An 18,214-nucleotide genomic window follows, 5' to 3' on the forward strand; every position below is an offset into this window, starting at 1 on the left:
CAGTAGGTGAGAAAGAAGAGAGGAGGAAAAGAAGAGCAAGTAAATAGGACGGAAGGCAGGGTGGATAGAAGACAAGAGGGAAAAGACTGGTAGTTCACTGGGCTGACCTACACACTTACTCAAGATATTATTAGAGGGACTTCTGTGGTGGTTCAGTGGCTAAGACTCCATGCTCCCAATGCAGGGGTCCTGGGTTCAATCTCTTGTCAGGGAACTAGATTCCACATGCCCCAACTAAGAGTTCACATACTCTCACCAACAGTTCATATGCCACAATTAAGACCAAGCACAAATAAATAAATAAGTAAGTAGATATTTTTAAAAAGAGATCATTATACTTTAAAAATGTGTCACCAACTCTGATGTCTATCAAAGAAAAATTGTAATCCTCTTAGTATAAAATTAAAAGTATTATCTGACTCTTTCTTGCCCATTTTCTAGACTCAACTCAGCACTGGCCAATATAAGCCATCCACACTAATCTAAGCAAATTAGTTATAATGATGACTGCACCAACCTTTCTCATACCACTGGGCACAAACTCTTTGGTCTTGCCCTTTTCTCCCTACCTCTTCCTTTTCCAGGCTCCCTTCTCTAGTATTCACTAGTCCTACAAGTATTCCTCAGTGACATCTCCAATCTTGATTTTTCCCTTAGGTGTTCCCTAATCTATCCTGTTCTTCAGAAAAGGCTACATCCCAGGACTTCCAGTGGTTAAGACTCCACACTACCACTGCAGGGGACTCAGGTTCGATCCCTGGTTAGGGAACTAAGATCCTACAGGCCATGCAGCCAAAAAACTTAAAAATAAAATAAAAATACTATATTTAAAAAAATGTCTGTACCCTCTATTCCAGTACCTAACATGAGTGTACTGTGCCTTACACAAATATGAACTTCGTGAGTACTAGAACTAACCATCACTATATCCTCAGTGATGAGATCACTACTAAATTCTTAGAAAGTAATAAATGTTTACTATCATGACAATTAGTAGATGTTAATTACTATGAGATTGACTGAGGAAATCTCATTGTGTATTAAATTACCTTTAAAGAAAGTCATATAACTTAATTATGTAATTCATTTATATTGGCCAAATTTGCTTGATAATTTCCAACACTTTCTTAAAGTTTGTTGATTATAGTCCTAGACTAACATTTAATTATTGCAAAATGAACTTTTCATGAATTAGCCAGAAAGCCATGCATAAGAAGTCTACAGAGGGTTCACAAAGTTCAAAAACATGCCAATTCTGTACAAAATAAGGTCTGTTGCACTCAGGGTACTCTTGCTGCTGAGTATGCAAGAGCATTTGGTAATTAATCTGAGCTTTGGGGAATTTTAAATGTTGGCAAACATGTTTTAAATTTTAAATCTGTTGTTTGAAGGAATGTTCCTGAGTAGAGGTTATACTGTAGGAAATAAAAGATGTTTGAGTTTAACTTGTGCATTTTATTTGGATAAATGAGCAAAACAAAATTTGTGGAGATGTAGTGTGATTTCAAATAAAGCTTACTGATAGTTCCAGTGAATATAATATAAAACATTTCTATACACGGATCTGATTATGCATGAGTTAGCTAATAGCTATGAATTAGTTTTTAAATTTCTTATATATTATTTGGTTTTATCACATTAACCTGGGATTCAATGTAAGTAAAATAGCTATTTGCCATCATCTGTGTTAGAAATGTTTATCTGTGGGTATTGATTGGGAAGCTAGGACCAAATAGAACCAAACTAAACAACTACAAGACAGGAGGCAATATGCAAAATACACAGTAAATATAAGTGAGATGTAATATATTCAACCAGGTATTTCAAACCCAGGAAGCTGGAAAAGACCTGTAGGAATTTCAAAGAACACAGCACAACTGACTTTGGAAGAATGAGCAATGTATAAATTAGACTAAGTCCTTAAATATGCATGGCTTGGGTGAAAGACATCTAAAATTGTGATCACTGATAATAAATATTTGAGAAGCATAAACATCAATAAGAAAAGAAAAAACTGGCCATAAAATTAAGCTGAAAACATTCAGAAATAAAACAACCTTAACAAAAGCTGGGCCAAACACAACTGTTCAATATAACTAACAAAACTCTTGGAGAATATTACAAATCAAATACTAAAAAGATTAATATGTAATCAAAAAATTATAGGACTTCCCTGATGGCTCAGTGGTAAAGAATCTGCCTGCCAATGCAGGAGACACGGGTTCGAGCCCTGGTTTGAGAAGATTCCACATGCCTGGGAGCAGCTAAGTGCATTCACCACAACTACAGAGCCTGCGCTCTCAAGCCCTAGAGCACAACTGCCAAGCCTGTGTGCTGCAGCTGCTGAGGCCAGATCGCCCCAGAGCCCATGTGCTGCAGCGAGAAGCCACTGAAATGAGCAGCCCACACTGCACTGAAGAATAGTAGCTCTGGCTCACGGCAACTAGAGAAAGCCCACGAAGCAAGGAAAACCCAGCACAGTCATAAATAAATAAATAAGAAAAAGCATAGGTGCTTATTTTTGGATGGGACTCTGAAGGTAACTAATGCTTATGTTTGCACACATAGCTTGAAGGTGTCCAAAGACAAAAAGATAATCTACAAACTGAACTCATATGGGTTGGAAACAGTCTCTGATTACTACTGCCACTAATTTACTGCTAGCAATAACGTATTACAATAGACATATAAATAAATGGCTACAATATAATGAGATGTCCTCCAGCACTTCAGGACACAAGACTTCTTCCCCAGCACCCGGGCACTAGATCACTCTGTATCTGCCAGAAACACATGCCAGGAAAATTGAGTGTCCTTTGTCTCTTCACAAAAATAGCCCTGTTTTTATTTCTGTCATAGCATTTTCACACTATTTTCTAATTTTTGATTGCCTTCTTAGTCCCCTCTGAACTTAAGCTGTTTGAACATTTTAGTTTCATCATTTTATTTGTAGTATCTACTACAAAGCTTGGCAAACCATTAATTATTCAACAAATGTTTTTAAACACAAATATGGGAGTTTGGGAAGCTGAGCTCATTGGAAATTATAATATTCAGGAAAAGTATTAAGGAAATATTAGGGCTTGCAGAGATTCACGGGCATAGTAAGACTTGGAACACTTAGAAGTAGGTGAGGAGGATAGTCCACATGAAGAAATCATAATAAAAAAATAGACAAATATGTCTGGATTTTATATGGCATTCTCTATCTTTAGCTACAATTAGCATGGATAACTATCTAAACTTTAGATGTTCCATTAATCTTTTCTTAAAAACTGCTGCTACTGCTGCTAAATCATTTCAGTCATGTTTGACTCTGTGTGACCCCATAGATGGCAGCCCACCAGGCTCCTCTGTCCCTGGGATTCTCCAGGCAAGAATACTGGAGTGGGTTGCCATTTCCTTCTCCAATGCATGCATCCATGCTAAGTCACTTCAGTCGTGTCCAACTCTGTTGAGACCCTATGGACAGCAGCCCACCAGGCTCCCCCGTCCCTGGGATTCTCCAGACAAGAATACTGGAGTGGGTTGCCATTTCCTTCTCCATTCTTAAAAACTACTTATGTATTGATATTGAAGTATGGTTGATTTACGGGCTTCCTCAGTGGCTCAGGGGTAAAGAATCCAACTGCAAAGCAGGAGCCTCAGAAGATGTGTGTTCAATCTTTGGGGTGGGAAGAGCCCCTGAAGCAGGGCATGGCAACCCACTCCAGTATTCTTGCCTGGAAAATCCCATGGACAGAGGAGCCTGGTGGGCTACAGTCCATAGGGTTGCAAAGAGTCAGATAAACTGAAATGACTTAGCACACATGCACAGTTGATTTATAATGTTGTGTTAGTTTCAGTGGTACAGCAGTAATTCAGTTATGTGTGTGTGTATATATATATTTTTTTCAGATCAGATCTTTTTGCCTTATAGCTTATAAAGAAATATTAAGTATAGTTCTTTGTGCTCTTCAATAGGTCCTTATTGACTATTTTATATATTTGTTTTGCTGTTAAGTCACTAAGTCATGTTCAACTCTTTTGTGACCCCCATGGACTGTAACCTGCCAGGCTCGTATATCCATGGGATTTCCCAGGCAAGAACACTAGAGTGGGTTGCCATTTTCTTCTCCAATTTTATATATAATAGTGTATGCTGCTGCTGCTAAATCGCTTCAGTCGTGTCCAACTCTGCGCGACCCCATAGATGGCAGCCCACCAGGCTCCCCCATCCCTGGGATTCTCCAGGCAAGAGTACTGGAGTGGGTTGCCATTTCCTTCTCCAATGCATGCAAGGGAAAAGTGAAAGTGAAGTCGCTCAGTTGTGTCCGACTCCTTGCAACCCCATGGACTGCAGCCTACCAGGCTCCTCTGTCCATGGGATTTTCCAGGCAAGAGTACTAGAGTGGGTTGCCATTGCCTTCTCCGATAATAGTGTATATACATATATTAATCCCAGACTCCAGACTTATCCCTTCCTACTCCTTCCCCTTCAGCAACCATAAGTTTTCCACTTCTGTGGGTCTCCTTCTGTTTTACATATAAGTTAATCTGCCAGTACTCTTGCCTGGAAAATCCCATGGATGGAGAAGCCTGGTAGGCTGCAGTCCATGGAGTCGCTGAGAGTCGGATACAACTGAGCGACTTCACTTTCACTTTTCACTTTCACGCATTGGAGAAGGAAATGGCAACCCACTCCAGTGTTCTTGCCTGGAGAATCCCAAGGACAGGGGAGCCTAGTGGGCTGCTGTCTATGAGGTCGCACAGAGTCGGACACAACTGAAGCGACTTAGCAGCAGCAGCATCTTTTGAAGATTTATATCATATATGTGATATCATATGGTAGCTGTCTTTCTCTGGCTAACTTTGCTTAGGATGATAATCTCTAAGTCTAATCATTCTGCTGCAAATGGCATTATTTCATTTTCTATGTTTGAGTAATATTGCACTGTATAAATATGCCACATCTTCTTTATCTACTCATCTGTTGGACGTTTAGGTTGCTTCTATATCTTGGCTATTGTAAACAGTGAATATTGGGGTACATGTATCGTTTTGGAACATATTTCTTTGGATATATGCCCAGGAGTTGGATTTCAGGATCATATGGAATCTCTCTTTTTAGTTTTTTAAGGATCCTCTGTACTGTTCTCCATAGTGGCGGTACCAATTTACATTCCCACAGTGTAGGGGGTTCCCTCTTCTCCACACCCTCTCCAGTATTTATTGTTTGTAGACTTTTTGATGACAGCCACTCTGACTAGTGTAAGGTGATATCTCGCTGTAGTCTTGATTTGCATCTTTCTAATAATTTACAAAGTTGAGCATCTTTTCATATGTCTTTTGGCTATCTATATGTCTTCACTAATCATTAAATTATAACATAAGCAAAGTTTTATTCTGAGGATTTAGAAAGCTTTGCTTTTATAAAACTGTGTGCAACAGAATAAGCACAATTATAAATGAAAACTTGACAAGTTATTTTTCATGTCCTTCCCTACATTCATTCCCCTCTATTAAAATATGAATAGAAAAGATTAACATCAGTAGCTAATAATTTATGCTAATACTATTTAGATAATAACTTACTATTTAACTATTGTATATAATAGCCTCCTCACCCTTACACACATATAAGGGAGAAGGAGAGGAGGAGAGGGAGGTAGGGGAAAAGAAAAGTCGTAAGATTAATCTAAAAGGAAGTCCACTCAGAGGACCTCAGGTAGGAACCTCTCATGGGTCCTGGGTATCAGACTTATTCCTGAGCTTACAAGAAACATTCTTATGGGATGGCTTTCTGAGTAGTGTACCTGCACACTGCTCCCTCACGTACATTTGTTGAAGTCAATGCATTCTCCACAATTTCCCACTAAGAATAAAGACATAAATGTTATGAGAGTAGAATACACATTGAAGAATGTAAGTATATTAAGATCTATAAATCAGAACAGGTGAGGGGGAGATGAAAGAAATCAGGTCAATAATTTTTAATAACTACTGGCAATCACCCTGATACACAGTTGGGATCAGTAAAGAAAGAAATTTGTAATATTCAGAGCTAGCCAAGATGAAATAGTTTCAGAAAGTAATGAACTCTGATGGCGGGAAATGTTCAAGCAGAAGCTAAGTGACCATCTGTTAGGGATGTTGTAGAAGGGAGACTTCCATTGAGTGGGAGGTTATGCTAAATTATCTAGAGCTATTTCCAACCCTTGAGATTCTGTAATTCAATGAAGTAGAGCTTGAAGAAAACCCCAAAGAACTATTAAATAACTCTGTGTACTCAAACATATATATCAGCAGTTAATTTCAAACCAACCGTTAACTTCATTTAAGTATTTAATTTGTCTCAGAAATTTGAAGAAAATGGTCATAAAAAAGGAAACAGAAAAATCTCTTACCTGCATGGATGATCTATTTAATGGGTTTAAAATTATGCTCTTTAGATGTCTTGGGAACAGAGAGAAACCTTGGAGCTTTTTCAGAGGTAACCTCGAGGTAGGAAGTGCTGGAGGGCAGAAAAGGGAAGCTACGTAGGTGAGGTTTCAGATCCACTGTAACCAGGGCAGTTCAACCGTCATCTCTATTTTATATACTGAAATTCTGAGCAATATATTAATTGAATAAGACAATTCATGGCTTAGGAATTTTTATCATAACTAACCTAGTTCATGCAAGAATAATAAAATCTCTGGTTAAATCAGCATTAAAAACAATATCAGGTAACAGAATACTGCAGATCCATTATGAAAGTTTTAAGACAACAGTTTTTCCTTGAGGGAAAAATGTAAATATGCTATTATTAATAATTGACTATTTCAAATAATCACATTTTTGTCCACTAGAATGTATGGTTCATGGGTATTAGAGAATATCAATAATTATGTACTTTGATATATTCCATGAATCTAGAAAAATACTTGGTAGATAGTCAGAGATCATTAAAGTTTATTGAACTAAATAATAGAAATATCAAAAATTTCCAGTTTAGGCTAATTTTAAAAATATTACATTGACAGTTCTGCTTTTATCTGGGATGAAGTTTACACACACACACACACACACACATCACTTCTGTCTTAATTCTGAGAACACTTTAGATAAAATCAAATACTATATATTTCTTTGACTTCCCTGGTGGCTCAAACAGTAAAGCGTCTGCCTGCAATGCAGGAGACCCAGGTTAGATTTCTGGGTTGGGAAGATCCCCTGGAGAAGGAAATGGCAATCCACTCCAGCACTCTTGCCTGGAAAATCCCATGGACGGAGGATCCTGATAGGCTACAGTCCATGGGGTCACAAAGAGTAGGACACAACTGAGTGACTTCACTTTAACAGAGGGTACAAAAAACTCCAGAGATGGATAAATTCTTTCTTAACAGTAGTCACTATTTTTGTTGTTGTTCAGTTGCTATGTGGCGTCTGACTCTTTGAGACCCCATGGGCTGCAGTACACCAGGCTTCCCTGTCCTTCACCATCTCCCAGAGTTTGCTCAAACTCATGTCCATTGAGTCATTGATGCCATCCAACCATCTCATCCTCTGACGTCTCCTTCTCCTCCTGCCTTCAATCTTTCCCAGCAACAGGGTCTTTTCCAATGAGTTGGCTCTTGGCAACCAGTGGCCAAAGTATTGGAGCTTCAGGTTCACCATCAGTCCTTCCAAAGAATATTCAGAGCTTATTTGCTTTAGGATTGACTGATTTGATTTCCCTGCTGTCCAATGGACTCTTAAGACTCTTCTCCAAGACCACAGTTGGAAAGCATCAGTTCTTCAGTGTTCAGCCTTTTTTATGGTACAACTCTCACAACCATACATGACTACTGGAAAAAAGCATAGCTTTGATTATACAGACCTTTGTTGGCAAATTGATACATCTGCTTTCTAATATGCTGTCTATGTTTGTCATAGCTCCCCCCCACCCCCCCACCCCCGCTAAGGAGCAAGTGTTATTTAATTAAGGCAATGGCCACCCACTCCAGAACTCTTGCCTGGAAAATCCCATGGATGGAGGAGCCTGGTGGGCTGCAGTCCATGGGGTCACAAAGAGTTGGACACGACTGAGCAACTTCACTTTCACTTTTCCCTTGCATGCATTGGAGAAGGAAATGGCAACCCACTCCAGTGTTCTTGCCTGGAGAATCCCAGGGACGGCGGAGCCTGGTGGGCGGCCGTCTATGGGGTCGCACAGAGTCTGACACGACTGAAGTGACTTAGCAGCAGCAGCAGCAGTCACTATCCCCAGTGATTTTGGAGCCCAAGAAAGTCTGTCACTCTTTCCATGTTTTCCCCATTTATTTGCCATGAAGTGATGGGACTAGATGTCATGATCTTCATTTTTTGAGTGTTGAGTTTTAAGCCAGCTTTTTCACTGTCCTCTTTCAGCTTCATCTCTTGAGTTCCTCTTCATTTTCAGGCATTAAATTGGTATCATCTGCACATCTGAGGTTGCTGATATTTCTCCTGGAAATTTTGAATCCAGCTTGTGAGTCATGCAGCCTGGCATTTTGCATGCAGTAAGGAGCCTGGCAGTCTACAGTCCATGGGGTTGCAAAGCGTCAGACATGACTGAGCAACTAAGCATACACACACACTCTGCGTATAAGTTAAATAAACAGGGTGAGAATATACAGTCTTGACCTACTCCTTTCCCAATCTGGAGCCAGTCCATTGTTGCATGTCTGGTTCTAACTGTTGCTTCTTGACCTGCATACAGATTTCTTAGGAGGCAGGTAAGGTGGTCTGGTATTCTCATCTCTAAGAATTTTCCAGTTTGTTGTGATCCACTCAGTCAAAGGCTTCAGCATAGGCAATGAAACAGAAGTAGATTTTTTTGGAACTCTCTTGCTTTCTCAATGATCCAACAGATGTTGGTAATTTGATCTCTGGTTCCTCTGCCTTTTCTAAATCCAGCTTGAACATCTGGAAGTTCTCGGTTCACATACTGCCAAAGCCTAGCTTGAAGAATTTTGAGCATAATCTCACTACCATGTGAAATGAATGAAACTGTACAGTAGTTTGAGCATTCTTTGGCATTGCCTTTCTTTGGGATTGGAATGAAAACTGACCTTTTCAAGTCCTGGGGCCACTGCTCAGTTTTTCAAATTTGCTGTCATATTGCGTGTAGCACTTTAACAGCCTCATCTTTTAGGATCTGATATAGCTCAGCTGGAATTCCATCATATACACTAGCTTTGTTTGTAGTGATGCTTCCTAAGGCCCACTTGACTTCACGTTCCAGGATGTCTGGCTCTAGGTGAATGACCACGCCACTGTGGTTATCTGCGTCATGAAGACCTTTATTGTACAGTTCTTCTGTGTATTCTTGCCATCTCGTCTAGTAATTCTAGTAAAAAGTATGCTTTTACTAGAACATATATAATAGTAAACTTTTTATCTTGTTTCATCTAAAATATTTTTCATCTTCAATTTCTCATGAGCATAGGTTAGTCAAAGGAGAATCTGTTCTCCAGCTATTTCTTAGTTGCCAAATTTTGCTAAGGTATCATTTCGCCACCACTCCTTGACATGTAAAAGAAGCTCTGGTTTTTTCATCAATTTAATTTCATCTCACAAACTTGTAATGAGAACCTCTCTATGCAGTTAATTCACTAGGACTAAATTAAATACATCACCTCTACCCCCAAGGAAACTCTGAACCTAACAGCAAATACAGTGTGTAAACATAATTAGGCTACAGTGCCATACATTAAATAATGAAAACATTGTTACTGAGTAAAACAGTGACACTATGTAAAACAATGGCACATTGGTGAAATAGGAAAGAAATCACAAAGGAAAAGCTCAAATTGAGACATTAAACATAAGTAAAATTTTGCCAAGTAAGAGAAGAAGAAAATTACATTCCAGGAAAAGCTAGAGGATGAGAGAAAGGATGAATGTCAAGTAACTTGAAGACATAATACATTTTACAGAGTAGTGAACAATGAGATGAGAAAAAAACAAGAAGGTCTGCAAGGGTCATATCTTACAAAGTATTAACCATACAAAACAACTTAAAAAGAAGTTTTTCAGTAGTGGTTCCCAAACCTGGCTGCTCATCAAAATTGTTACATATATATAGATTGCTGAGTCTAATCTCCAGACTTACTGAATCAGAATCACCTTGGGGTAAATAGTTTGAACAGGTTTTCAGGTAACTATGATATAATTATATCAGGCTTCAGATAGGAAGAACCTTAAATAGATGTAGCATCTTATATAGTAAGTAGTCTCATGATGGGACAGTTCCACTGTTGAATAATTTAGTAGCCCAATGATGCCAACAAGGATTCAGATTCTGTTTTTCTGCATTACACGCTGCAGTGTCAGCTACTCCACCTCTTGGTTCTGAGGTAGGTTCAGTAGCCTTGGGGTTTATATCCTCATACAACAATACCCAGTGAAAGAAATCCTCTTCTCTTGTGTCTCTCTTTTTATGGGCAAAGAAAACTATCAGAGATGCCCCTGCCAACAGATCAGTTCAGTCATACATTGTTTCTGACTCTTTGAGACCACATGGACTGCAGCACACCAGGCCTTCCTGCCAATCAGCAACTCCCGGAGCTTGCTAAAACTCATGTCCATTGAGTCGGTGATGCAATCCAACCATCTCATCCTCTGTCATCCCCTTCTCCTCTCACCTTCAATCTTTCCCAGCATCAGGGTCTTTTCCAATGAGTCAGTTCTTCCCATCAGGTGGCCAAAGTATTAGAGTTTCAGCTTCAACATCAGTCTTTCCAATGAACACCCAGGGCTGATCTCCTTTAGGATGGACTGGTTGGGTCTCCTTGCAGTCCAAGGGACTCTCAAGAGTCTTCAACACCACAGTTCAAAGGCATCGATTCTTAAGCACTCACCTTTCTTTACAGTCCAACTCTCACATCCATACATGACCACTGGAAAATCATAGCTTTGACTAGACAGACCTTTGTTGGCAAGTAATGTCTCTGCTCTTTAATATGCTGTCTAGGTTGTACAAAGCTTTTCCTCCAAGGAGCAAGTGTCTTTTAATTTCATGGCTGCAATCACCATCTGCAGTGATTTTGGAGCCCCAAAATCAAAGTCTGTCAGTGTTTTCCTTGTTTCCCCATCTATTTGACATTAAGTGATGGGACTGGATACCATGATCTTAGTTTTTTGAATATTGAGTTTTAAGCCAACTTTTTCACTCTCCTCTTTCAAGTTCATCAGGAGGCTCTTTAGTTCTTCTTTACTTTCTGCCATAAAGGTGGTGTCATTTGCATATCTGAGGTTATTGATGTTTCTTACAGCAATCTTGATTCTAGCTTGTGCTTCATCCAGCCCAGCATTTTGCATGATATATTCTGCATGTAAGTTAAATAAGCAGGGTGACGATACACAGCCTTAGATGATACACAGCCTTAATGTACTCCTTTCCCAATTTGGAAGCAGTCTGTTGTCCCATGTCTAGTTCTAACTGTTTCTTCTTGACCTGCATACAGATTTCTCAGGAGGCAGGTCAGGTGGTATGGTATTCCTGTCTCTTTCAGAATTTTCCACAGTTTCTTGTGATCCACACAGTCAAAGCTTTGGTGTAGGCAATAAAGCAGGAGTAGATATTTTTCAGGAACTCTCTTGCTTTCTCAGTGATTCAACGGATGTTGGCAATTTGATCTCTAGTTCCTCTGCCTTTTCTAAATCCAGCTTGAACATCTGGAAATTCTCGGTCCATGTACTGTTAAAGCCTGCCTTGGAAAATTTTGATCGTTACTTTGCTAGAATATGAGATAAGTACAATTTTCCAGTAGTTTGAATATTCTTTGGCATTGGCTTTCTTTGGGATTGGAATGAAAACTGACCTTTTCCAGTCCTGTGGCCACTGCTGAGTTTTCCAAATTTGCTGGCATATTGAGTGCAGTACTTTCACAGCATCATCTTTTAGGATGTGAAATAGCTCAACTGGAGTTCCATCACCTCCACTAGCTTTGTTCATATTGATGCTTTCTAAGGCCCACTTGACTTCACATTCCAGGATGTCTGGCCCTAGGTGAGTGATCACTCCATCATGATTATCTGGGTCATGAAGATCATTTTTGCATAGGTCTCCTTGTATATTCTTGCCACCTCTTCTTAATATCTTCTGCTTCTGTTAGGTGCATACCATTTCTGTCCTTTATTGTGCCCATCTTTGCATGAAATGGTCCTTTGGTATCTCTAATTTACTTCCTCATGTTTCATTATCCAAGACATCCTTGTATAGCCCCTCGAAACCAGCCACTGTCAAGGGCTGTGGATTTACCATGACAGCTAACCAGAATTCATCTCTTGTTTCTGAGAACAGACATGGACTTCCATGAAATACCTAAATACACAATATCTGATAAAAATAAATGAATAAAATCAGGGTTCTGATATAATAAAAATAGGCCATACTCCTTTTGGGGAATCAACAGTATATATATATATATATACACCACAAAGAAGGTCATTGAACTAATACTTTGGAACCATGGCCTAAGCAACATTATTGGTGTAAATTAGATAAACATGACTAGATTGGCATTTTGAAAAAAAAAATTAGTGGGAATTTGGAGAATGATTCAAAGAGAAGTCAGATCCTTTCTCAATTTTTAAATGAAGATTACTTACAAGAACATTTTAGTAGGCTAATAAAAAGTTGGTAATATTTTTACCTACAAAAGTAACATTAGTGATGAACAGGAGCTGCATAGGAAGACCGTTATTTCAGAGTACAACCAGCAGTACTTATGATCCCTGTGAACTTTTGTGATACTAGGGGGAAAGAATTGAACATTTTTACCAGGTTCCTCACTGGTTATATAGTACAAGTATTAACCAAATGATTACAAATATCTTGTAAAGTGAAATTCATTTTAATAAGGGTATAATCATAAGGCCAGATGCTGTGAGGAGGTCAAGTACCATAAGGATCAAGAAGTGGCTATGAGCAAATCACTACTGATACTGCAAGAGCCATTTTAATGCAATAATAAAAGCAGAAATTACAGTCATTGAAACGGACACTGAAGAGTGCAGATGATGAGATAGATACTCTTTTCAAGTACTTGATCATGGTGAAAAAGGGAGCAATAGGTTGATCATTTGAGCTGGTCAACTCTAAGGAGGGCTGAGTGTGGATGGTAGCTACTTGAAAAGTCAACAAGTAGAGAAAGCTTTAAAATGGAAAGACTATATAATTCATGGAATAAAAATCTGAGAATATAGATGGGCATATGAATTAAAATGCAAACAAAGAGATTTTTCTTTTACAACAAAAATTCTCTTTTTCACAAAAGTTTAATAGAGGAGTTACAGATGGCACACTTATATTGATAGACATATTTGGTGGCTAAAGGACATTAGGATGATTGGAGAAGGTCTTTATGGGGTCAAAGAACACATACTGCTAAAGGGAAGAGTTTAAATAGGGACCATAATAAAAAAGATTAAAGTTGGAAAAATAAAGTTCAATAGGAGAGCAACCTGGCCACAAAATTATGAAGGCTGCTGAGTGGGCCTGTATCCAGATGAGACTGGAAATCTCAGTTTATTAATATTATAGTTAGGTAGATAGATAGGCAGACAGAAAGGAAGGTAGATCTCCACCAATTTTATGGATGTTCTCAAAAATTTTAGGGAAATTTAAATAATGTAGCAGAGGGTAGTTACTAGATTGAAAATGTCCAATTTGGATAAAATGGGAAAGCCAAGAATTGAGAGTATTTTTGAGGGCTTGGGAGGAAATTCATAGCAGAATAAGAAAGAAAATGGTATCTGGAAGGAATTGGAGGCCTAGTTTTTAAAGAACCTGGAAAATTAGAAGTGGCTGAAGAATAAGTTCAGATAAACAGGAAAGTGAATAATCAAGAGTAACACGAAGCTTACATTTATAAATTACCCCTCTCCCTTTAAAACATGCTTCTGCTCACTCATGTACCAAGGGCTTTGCTAGTCACTGGGGTTGATCTGACAAAATTTCATTGGCCCAGAGAAGCTTTATTAAAAAAAAAAAATTCTATTGAAGTATAGTAGATTGACAATGTTGTGTTAGTTTTAGGTGTACAGCAAAGTGAATCTGTTAAAAATATACATATAGGCACTCTTTCTAAGATTCTCTTCCCATATAGGCCATGACAGAGCATTGAGTAGACCTCCCTGTGCTATACAGTGGGTCCTTATTAGTCATCTCTTTTATATAGAGTAGTGTATGTATCAAATGCTACTCTTAGACTGTAATGCTCTTTACAGTTGAACGTGGCCTTTCAAAGCTATAATTCCAGGCAGCAACTGATGTGGAGATTTCAAGCCTAGTGTAGCAGAGACAATCTGGGAAGGAGGCCAGAATACTAGCCCACACTGAGGACCATCTGCTAAGGCATAACTCCCCTCTGTATCCCCTTCCTCCTTAGGAAGGAGAGGAATGGACAGTCTTTGTTCAACAGGCTCTTAATTGAAAGGAACAGTGCTACATGAGAAGAAAATCAAGATTAAGCTTTGACTTTTTAACAAAAGTTAGGAATTTTTAAAAATAACCAAGAAGTCCATATGGTACCATACAGCAGAAAATCTTACCTATAGGTTTGGGAAAATCATAATGAGGTTAAATTTTGTCACTGTCAGCAGAGTTGTTCCATTTCCAATCTGGGGTCCAGATGCCATACATGGGATGTTATCTGTGTATTATCCAATCTTCTAATGGATTTTACTTGCCTTGGGAGATAATGGTTTTCAAGGAGTCACCCATGTGGATGCTATTCTGATTAGAGCTTATTCCTGCACATCCAGATCCATTCTTATTTCCCAAGTACACATATTTCTTTGGAATCAATGTGTTTTCATAGTCATCATGCTCTGGTACCTGAAGAAAGATGAATATATTTATAAGTGATCGAAGTGAACTTTGAACAAGTTGAAATATAAAACATAAAAAGCAAACAAAAACAAAAATGCCACCTAATCTCTACTTTGAAATACTAAAACTGGGCTTAGTGACATGAGCAATTAGTGTCCTTCTGATCTTCAGAGGATGATCAGGAGATGATTTTCTTGCAATTGGAAAAGCAGAAGCACTTTAAAAAAAAAAATTACTTGAGGGTATATTGGACATTTGTTATGAAATTGTAGGCATATCTGACTATAATTTAATATTTGACATTTCATGATCAAAATTCTGTTGTGAGAGTAGTAGGAATTTTTAAATATCCTTTCTTGCTTTCATGCTGGAATTTACCTTGGCTTCATAGGTCATAAAAATCATCCAGTTACATAAGAAAGGATATACAAAATCAGAATATCTTCTGTGATGGTGGGTTAAAACGAAAGTGGTTAAATTGTGACATTTCAGATCTTTGTCTAAATCAGAAATCCAACAGCAAACTTGAATATTTTGAGCATTACTTTGATTTACAAAATCTCCAGGGAGCTTTTGGTCCATAAATCAAAAGAGATTACATTGGAGCATTTTCAACTGTGACAAATATAAGTTTGTTCCATTCCCTTGAACCTAATTTAAAATACAATGGCACTCATTTTGCTATACTCAGCAGTCTTAAAGGTCAAAATATGTTTTTAATTTCTCACTAGGAATATACTGCAAAATTAATGCAAAAATTAATATAAAATATCAAATATATTTGAAAAAATTCATTGACAAATTTATTCAGGGCACACTTATAGTGAAAATATCTCTACATACTTCAGGGGAAGGTACATGCAACTCAAACACAAATATTTAGAGTAAGTTATAAGTAATTGCAGGAGAAAATTCTCATGTATATGGGACAAATATGATTTTGGCATATGTTCATATGTGAAAACTTTTTCAGGTATTTTAAAGCTGATCAAACCTCAAGCAATGTCTTAAACTAGAGTCCTTTTTATGAGTAGATTTCTTTGATTGATTTGCCTAAAGGAAATGTTTTCTCATAACCAGATTTGATTACTATTTATTTTTTTCATTTAATCAATAAGGTCAGTTAAAATAATCAATGTAATTTAGTCAAGTAAAGCCAGCTATAATTTCAGTTCATTTTCTGATTTAAAAAATTAATAATAATTCATTCCTACTTAAGAGTGGAGAAATGCTTTTATAAATGCTTGATATAAAAATAAAACATGTACTGCAGTTGAAAGTAAGAAAAGAAATAAGTAAAAATTCATTTCATGAATTAGGAAAAAGATTTTGAAGTCAGAGTTTAGTTTGAGTTCTAACTCTTATACTTAGATGTGTAATCTGAGGCACAATACTGAATTGTCCAGCCTCAATTCCTCATTCCTCCACTTAATAAAATGAGGACAACGGTAACCACCATGTAGGATGGTCACGAGGAATCTGGATATGTATCATGTGTATAAATTCATCATATCATATCTTACAGTTAGTAAGCAAACGAAAGTTATCATTTGAGTACAAACAAGGTAAATCATGGATGACACTGAAGACCCACACCTAACAAATTTTTGCACCCAAATGTTACCAGAGTCTAATGATTTAGCCTTTGGACTAAATGATGATGATGATGTTTGTCCTTGAAGGGAAACTTATCTATGGACTATCAATCACCCTGTGTAGTAATTAATCTTGATAATACAAGGAAAGGCAGAGGACTGAAGGGAGGAAGGGATATATGGTGTGGAGGCTCAGGGCAAGAATCCAGATATAGGAAAAGACAGATGTGCTTCTGGAGGAGATGAGAAGGAGTCCAGAGACTAGCCTGTTGAAGACGGGTGAGGACAAGGAAGAAGAAACAAGGGCAGGTCTGGCCTTTGGCATTCCATGGGCTTATGCCTGCTTGGGAAAAGCAACATCATCCCAACAAGATGGGTGGGGGCCAGAGGGGACCCAGGTGAGAATAAGACAAGCATGAACCCTCATCTGATACAGACAAAGCCAGTTTTTCATGCTGTCAGGATCCTGAAGTCCTTCCTTGCTCTGGGTATGTGCTTTAGTCATGTTCCATTCTTTGCAACCCCATGGCCTCTAGCCCACCAGACTCCTCTGTCCATGGGGTTTCTCCAGGCAAGAATACTGGAGAGGACTGCCATGCCCTCGTCCAGCGGGTCTTCCCAACCCAAGGAGCAAACCCTCATCTATGTCTCCTGCATTGGTAGGCAGATTCTTTGCCATTAGCGCCACCTGGAGGATTCCCTGGTTGCTCAGACGGGTATCACCGACTCTATGGACATGAATTTGAGCAAGGTCTAGGATTTGGTGATGGATGGGGAGGCCTGGCCTGGTGTAGTCCATGGGGTCGCAAAAAGTCGGACACCACTGAGCAACTTTCACTTTCAGCGCCACCTGGGAAGCCCCTCGGATCCTCCATCCTCCATAAAAACACACCGGAATTATGTTTCCCTCATAGAACAGCAAAAGAAAAGAGGAAAAGGTTGAATTTTTGAATTAGATTTGTATTTGTTACAGGAAGAATGGCAGAACGTTTACTAAACTGGAATTCACATTTTCAGGTACTGTCAAAACTTTAGGAAACACGTGGCTGATAAGAGAAGGGGGAAGCTAGACTTTAACTCAAAGCCCGTCTCCAAACCCTTTGTTCTTAGGCATCACGCAATCCCTCAAGTCAAATTAAAATAAAATCACGCTTCCTACAATGACCAAACTAGTTAGATATCCAGAACTTTTGCGGGAATTCTTAACAATAATCCATGAAAACCTCCCCTCCTAAGTAACCTGCTGACTTTGCCAGAACTTCTCACACTCAGAAGGAGAGCTTTCAGCAAACAATTCATCCAGGCCCAAGAAACCGTGTGATCACATTACGCTGAGCGTCACTGTTTTTTACCTTTGGCATCACACCAAGCGTTCTCTGCCATTCCAGACCCTTGGGATAAAAAGAGAGGAATGTAGACTAAGGGGTGCATCCGACCTGCCTCGGCCGGGGCTGGATTGCACCTGCTGGTCCTGGGAAGATGGCCGCTGACGCTTCATCAGGGTCCTTCCCTTAGCACCTCCCCACCTAAGAGAGACGGCTGGGCCTCCAGGTGTTTCAGCTCTGGGCACTTCCATCTTCTCAGCTCACATTTGCGTGATGCTTTCACCAGGAAGCTTAGAGCATCAGATTCTGAATCAGGAATCACATGCTATATGAAACTGAATTCGAAATATAACAAGATAACCTGCCTCCTTGAATTGAATCCTAGGAACCAGTTCAATCTTCTTTTTTTTTTTTTATACACTAAACTTTATGATACCATTTGGAAAACTTTGTTTAGATGCAAGACATACTTC

The 18,214-nt window shown here is 38.7% G+C and overlaps 1 long non-coding RNA gene across 7 annotated transcripts in view; it reads right to left on the reverse strand.

The window, feature by feature from the left end:
- Positions 1-17,941, reverse strand: part of LOC129652816 (uncharacterized) — a 51,148-nt gene extending 33,207 nt beyond the window's left edge. For 4 of the 7 annotated variants that reach the window (XR_008714796.1, XR_008714791.1, XR_008714794.1 and 1 more), the window contains exons 1-3: positions 17,769-17,941; positions 14,542-14,827; positions 6,387-6,493 (exon numbers count right to left, since the gene is read on the reverse strand). This is a non-coding gene — a long non-coding RNA (uncharacterized LOC129652816). Of the gene's footprint in view, positions 1-1,030; positions 2,781-5,795; positions 5,855-6,386; positions 6,494-9,528; positions 12,326-14,541; positions 14,828-17,768 lie in introns of those variants that run through there. The other 3 variants (XR_008714793.1, XR_008714795.1, XR_008714790.1) reach the window with 3 other exon arrangements.
- Between the last annotated feature and the right edge of the window lie 273 nt (positions 17,942-18,214).

This window comes from Bubalus kerabau, chromosome 5, assembly GCF_029407905.1.
Source record: "Bubalus kerabau isolate K-KA32 ecotype Philippines breed swamp buffalo chromosome 5, PCC_UOA_SB_1v2, whole genome shotgun sequence".
In the NCBI taxonomy this organism is placed as follows: Eukaryota; Metazoa; Chordata; class Mammalia; order Artiodactyla; family Bovidae; genus Bubalus; species Bubalus kerabau.